The sequence below is a fragment of the Adiantum capillus-veneris genome, chromosome 17 (genome assembly GCF_014529385.1).
Source record: "Adiantum capillus-veneris isolate H3 chromosome 17, ASM1452938v2, whole genome shotgun sequence".
NCBI lineage: Eukaryota > Viridiplantae > Streptophyta > Polypodiopsida > Polypodiales > Pteridaceae > Adiantum > Adiantum capillus-veneris.
In genome coordinates this window covers 47,357,664-47,363,724 of record NC_140947.1, presented here as the reverse complement: position 1 = coordinate 47,363,724, position 6,061 = coordinate 47,357,664, and the positions used below count along the sequence as shown (strand labels likewise).

General features: G+C 44.6%; 1 pseudogene; it reads left to right on the top strand.

Annotated features, from left to right (window-relative positions):
* The first annotated feature begins 306 nt into the window (after window positions 1–306).
* LOC147437189 (uncharacterized) lies at window positions 307–984 on the top strand (annotated as a pseudogene).
* Window positions 985–6,061: the final 5,077 nt, after the last annotated feature.

The following is a 6,061-nucleotide window of genomic DNA, read 5'->3' as shown; positions in this document are numbered from 1 at the left end:
GACCCTTATAAAATGGACCCTTATAAATATTGAATGCTCTCATAAACCACTCACTTCTTAAGCACTGGTAAGCTCTTACCATACCAAACGGCGCGCACCAAACAAATCGCAAAAGAGCATCCGCCTGCCAACAAAAACACCCTCCAAGGATGTGAGAATCCGGCATGGCTTAAAGGCACAAGAAAATGACCACGAACACTTGGCCATTCTAGGCACTCTTCTAGCAGTGGGCATGGTAGTAGAGCACAAGAGTCATTGAGGGCTGAAGAATCTTTACGTCCACAAGAACAAACACCTAGACGAAGAATGAAGCAACGCACCCAGCGTTGGAGAGAAGAAGACGCCCAGCAAACACTAGATTCCAATAGGGAGGAGCCGCCGCGCCACAAATCACAAGCAGGACCATCCAAAACTCGGGTGATCCATACAGACATTGAATTAGAGATAGAGCCACCATGGCAGCGAGTTGATATACCGCGCACACACCAGGTGCCCGTTGGGGGGAAGACACTACCTCGAGGCCAGGGAGCTCTCCCCATAGCACAAGATCGGGAGCCAAGGGAAGAGGATGAATCAAAAGAGGCCGTAGATCCAGCCCCTAAGCATGTAAACAGGCAAAAGTCAAAGTTTTTCAAGAAGCCTAAACACCACCAGCCAAAAAATGTGTAAGTGCCCCCAAGACAACCTCAGCGACGCCGAAAAATAGCAAGGGCATTTGCAAAAATCCGGCACTACCAGAAGACTACAGAGCTTTTAATTCAGTGCGCCCCCTTTGCTCGCACAGTGAAGGAGGGCCTTCAAAGCTATGGAAATCAGTATAGAATGCAAGCAATAGTGCTAGAGGCTATTCAAGAAGTTGTAGAGGTCCACATCATTTCATTGTTGGAAGATACCAACCTATGCGCTATACATGCAAAGCGAGTGACAATGCAACCAAAAGATATGCAGCTTGCACGTCGATTGCGACGGGACTTCGAGCATTAGCCGAAGTTACCCCTCTTTTTGTATTGCACACCCTTATCTTTGTAATGAGAGGACTTTGTAATGACAAAATCATTAACAGTTGTGTCTACTATGTCTTATCCATGTGTTTTGAGTTTATCGCTTCTGAACATGAAAAGTTAAATATAAATCAAATAATAAATTTTTGGGTATCCTATGGGGCAGACAAGCCTAGAAAGTGCAAAATAAATGGTGGCCACAAGGGCACGCAAATGGTCCATCCATCGGTTTTGGATGGCTGACCTACGCGCCCTTGTGGCCACCATTTTTTTTGCATTTTCTAGCTTTGTTTACCCCAAAGGATACCAAAGAAGTTAACATATAGTGAAACCAGGTGTTTATGCAACCTTAAACTAGATTTTTAAACTGTCCAATGTAATTGGGCCTTTTGGTGCAGGGAACTATTAGGTAGACCCGAAGGAGGTAATAGTGTGCTTGAAAACTTAAATTCTGAGTTGATCTCACCTTTTCTAGTGTCCTTGACTGCAAACATAGGTTCCATATGCCAAAAAAAGAGTGGCCACAAGGGCACGTAGGAGAGCCATCCAAAACTGATGGATGGGCCATTTGCGCACCCTTGTGGCCATCCTTTTTTTTGCACTTTGTAGGCTGCCCCCCAGGATACTTAAAAAATATAGATTAAGTGAAAGCAATTGCTTTTGCAGCATTACTATAGAGATACCACTTCTTTTCACTTAGATGTGTTTTATAATGTCCCCAAAATTAAGGTAAGTTGAAAGGAGTAATCATATGCATCCAACTTCGGCTGTGTTGTTACTTCAAACAAAAAAGACACAGCTTATTGAAACATATCACCAATTACAACAATTTCAAGATTGACAGATCACTTTTAGAAGAATGTACAAGATGGAGAGACAATTCAAAATATTTTTTATTAATTCCAAAAAGTTGATTTTACATCATACATCTGAGGAGTTCACAATTTTCTTGACCATTTCCTGGCGCCTCTCTTGCGTGTAACGCTATGGCCTTTGGGTCAGTTGAGCCAATATAAGCATGTATCCCTATCTGGGCAAGCACTTTATCACGGAAGCTAGAGCCAAATGCTGTGCAGACAAGGGATCTACACACTAGGAACACAAGATGTGCAATTTGAGCAATGGTGCACAAACCCAAAACCTTGCTCAAAGCTTTTAACGACCACGTCATAAAATGGCCTTGGGGAGTAAATTCAATATGGACAATGGCAGCATTGCTAGGGAGGAGTTTTCCTAGTAATGCGCAAGGGAAGATTGAGGTCCAAAGCCCGTCCGCCTGCCACCCGTCCTTGCTACAAAATCATCAACCTCCATGACGTTGTCGGGGGATAATTGTGCGAAAGGTGATCCTGGAAGGCACCGGGCCCCTGGCTGTGAGAGGTGTGGGCAAAGAGATACAGCAGGCACAATTAACAAGACAGAGCTTGAAACAAACTGTACTCTTAATTCCAGTTAATCCACAGTAATCATCATTAATTAATCACTAATGGAGGCTTAATGCTCCTTACAAGATGAAACCTAGCTCAATCCAGGTGCTAATCAAGAAAAGTGATAATGACCTGCTTAACTCTGCCTTCTGCTTCTTCCCGTTATGGCTTAGGAACTTCCTCTTCCAATGGCCATCTGATTTGTCTTCCAGAATTGAATGGGTTTAGGCTCAGCTAATGGTTTAAGATTAGGCTCAGAGATTAAGAATATAGAGATTAGGCTTCAATTAAGAAGCTTATCGTGATCCGCTTAAGCTTGGTTTGATTCGAATGCTTAGAATAGGATTAGGATGGCTAATGGAGGTTAAGCTTGAGAAATTGAATGGCTAATCAATGCTTGAAAGCTTTGGCTTGGCTTAAAGGGATTAGGTTTATGATTAGAAGCTCAAGATTGGGCTAAGCTCAGTGAGATTAAGATTACCTTCACTTAGGCTTGGCTCGGTTCAAGAGATTAGGCATCGGCTCAGCTCTGTGGATCCTGCAGGCTTCAATTCCTTACTTGCTTTAATCCTTGACAAGCTTCTTCTCAATCTTTGACCTCCATCTTCCTTGCTTGCATGCCTTGCCGAGAACTAGCTTGAGAGTTTAGAAATCAAGCTTGGCTTATGAGAACTGAGAGATTAGGCTTGATTTTTTAGAGCTTGGCTTATCGCTTTCAGAGATTAGGCTTGAATGGCATATGAGGTTAAGAGTAGGTTAATGGGAGCTTAAGGGCTTAAGCTTGAGGTTTTGAGCTCAAGAGGCCTTTGAATATCTTCAATTAGGCTTGGCTTAAGGATTAGGCGTAGCTTAATTAGTGTAAATGGTCTGGCGTAGAGGGTTTAAGAGCTTTAGATCATGCGAGCTTAAGAGTTTTTCCCTCGAGAAGATGAGGAGAAGAGCCCATGAAGGAGAAAAATTCTCAAAAAAAAATTGAACACACCCCCCTAAACTGAGCCGTCTCCCCTCTTTTGTAGTTTGCATGACTTTTCCTCTTGCTAAAAAAGGCTAGCACCCATTAGCGACGTCGCTAATGGGTCCTTTCCCTTGGTGATGTGGCAGCCCAGTCGGGGAGGAGCACCAAACGCCGCAAGAGCTGCACCAAAAAGCTTCACCTAGGCCTGTTGCTCAGTTTTTCCTTCTTTGTGGAGCTCAGCCAGGCTCTCTACGGCTGGCTGCGAGCTAATTTCTCCCTGCGCAGCCTCCTCGCTGCTTGCTTGACACCATGGTCCTTTTTCTTTGCTTGGCTTCACACTTTAAAAAAACCCTATTGTTTGGGTGGCCACCCCATGGGCGGGCATTGTCCAAGTGGCTTGGCTTGGGCGGTCGGCTTCCTTCATAAGGGCATCACATTAGGCAAACAAATTTACCAAGGCACCGATTGTATGTAAGTTAACCAAGGCTCCGTAAGCCCTTCGCATTTGCACGGTATCTTGCAGTGAGACCTCATAAAAGAATTTATGCTTTTGTAAGCCACCACTGTTGATGTAAACATCGATTAAAGCATTGCTATCATCAACATCTTTCTTCAGCCGCCCTCGACTGACATCATCATCGAGATTTTTGTTACCCGGTTTAGTGTTGCAGACCTCGCCACAACCATGTCGGCATTCCCTGCAATCATTGCATTCCAAAAGATGAAATTCCGAACACGAGACTCTTCAAAGCACTTGGTGCTCCTGCATATCAAAACCCAAATAAAGCTCAAAAATTCTCAGATGGCTCTCCGGTCGAGCCGGCTAGACTGACACGGAACCGGCCCCCGGAGAATCTTTAACGGCCCATAACTTGGCAAGCGGGACTCCGATCACTGATCTGAAAAGACCAACGCGCTCCTCAGAGTGAGCACTTTAGGCATGTACATTCATTTCAATTCTGTCACCCGAGCTGCAATTGTCCAATCCGGTACGGATCTGCAATCGCCTCAACTTAAAATTGACATAACTTCTTATCCGTAGCTCCAATTTATGAGCCGTAAAGACAGGCATGTAGAGTTTTCTGAGTACTTCAACTTTGATTAATAAAACCCCAGCTATGACCACATTAATCACACTCACTATTTGGCTTTACCAAGACATTTTTTGGCCCTTAGAGCCCCATCTGGTACACTTTTAGCTTAAAATTGACTTGTTAGCAAGCCCTTATAACTGCTGATTAATCATGTAGGATTCAAATACTATTTATTGGCGTTCCTTTACTCATTTTCTTGTCATGGGATCGAAGCGGCACGACAACGTCCTGTCATAAACCAATCAAGGTTGAGAAAAAAGACAATGAAGGATTAAAAAAATTACATGAAAATTAGTATAGAGTTTACCTCTTGCTCCTTGTCATCCTCCTCTCTGTTTCCCTTTCCATCCAAGTCAATGCTCCTTTGCACCGCACCAGATGGCGGGTTGCGTAGTGGCATAATCATCCTAGCGGCCTCAACCTTGGCTTGCGTGGCTTGGAATTCTTCCTCACCCACGTGCAACTGTTCTACTGCCAGGACCTCCACACACACAACTGCAATATGTCAGTAACAGAGTCCAAAGAGCTTGCTTTCAAGGGCATCTAGCGTTTTTTCTAAGGGAAATTTGGTGATGTTGCATAGCACGCTCAAGCATTCATCCATGCACTGGCCAAATGCTTCCTCCAAACCATGCATATACACATACTCCTCCCCATCCACTACCACTAAGGAGAAGTGGCTTATTTCCACCTCTGGGATAGCCTCATCCGTCGATGGTAGTGGAACTATAGTGTCACTAGGGCCGGTCACGACGATGGATTTCTCTACCACCTCCTCGAGCCCCTTGGGGTACTCGAGCATAAGTGTCTGTCCTTCTGTTGCAAGATTCATGGGGTCAACCACCTGCTCCTTGGTGTCATTGATAAAGGACCCAACCTGAAGGTGTGGTGGGTGAAGCTCCTCCAAATCACGTTCCTCGCTCACCAAGAAGATGAATATTGCCAGCCGAGAAAGGTACTCCACCCCCAACTTGCGTTTCTTGAGCGTTGACACCCCTGGGGCTTGCTCGTCCAATAAATGACCTCCGTCGGCGGCAATTTCTTTGAACCGTCGCAACCGCTTGGAGAATGGTCGATCACCTTTGTGTATGTAGCACAAAATATTACAAGGCACCCATATCCTTGCATGTGGGGAGATATATACGGAATATTGTATGATGTGCTCCTCCATGAATGCTGAATTCTTGACAAATGCATCCATGTGAAGGGCAATTATGGCGTCAAGGTCAGGGAGACGAGGTAAAGAAGGTGTGGAGGTCCAACTTCCCTTTGTATTTGGTGTCCTCGAGGAAGAGGATGAAGCATGACAAAGGGGTGGATGTGGGTGCATATGCAGAGGCTGTGGAGGCGTCCATGTCTAGCATGGGGTGCAGATAGAGAGTGGAGGAGCTCAAGTGTTGCGAAAGTGAAAAGTGTGAATGAGTTATGCCACCCCCTTTTTATAATGGTCCCCTTTTTAAAGACACTTTTTCCACAAAAAAAGGCACTTTCACCAAAAAATGATCTCTCATCTCAATGTGAAAAATTATATTCAAAGACATGATTTGTCAAAGCAAATAATGTTGATTGCATCGGGGATTGTTT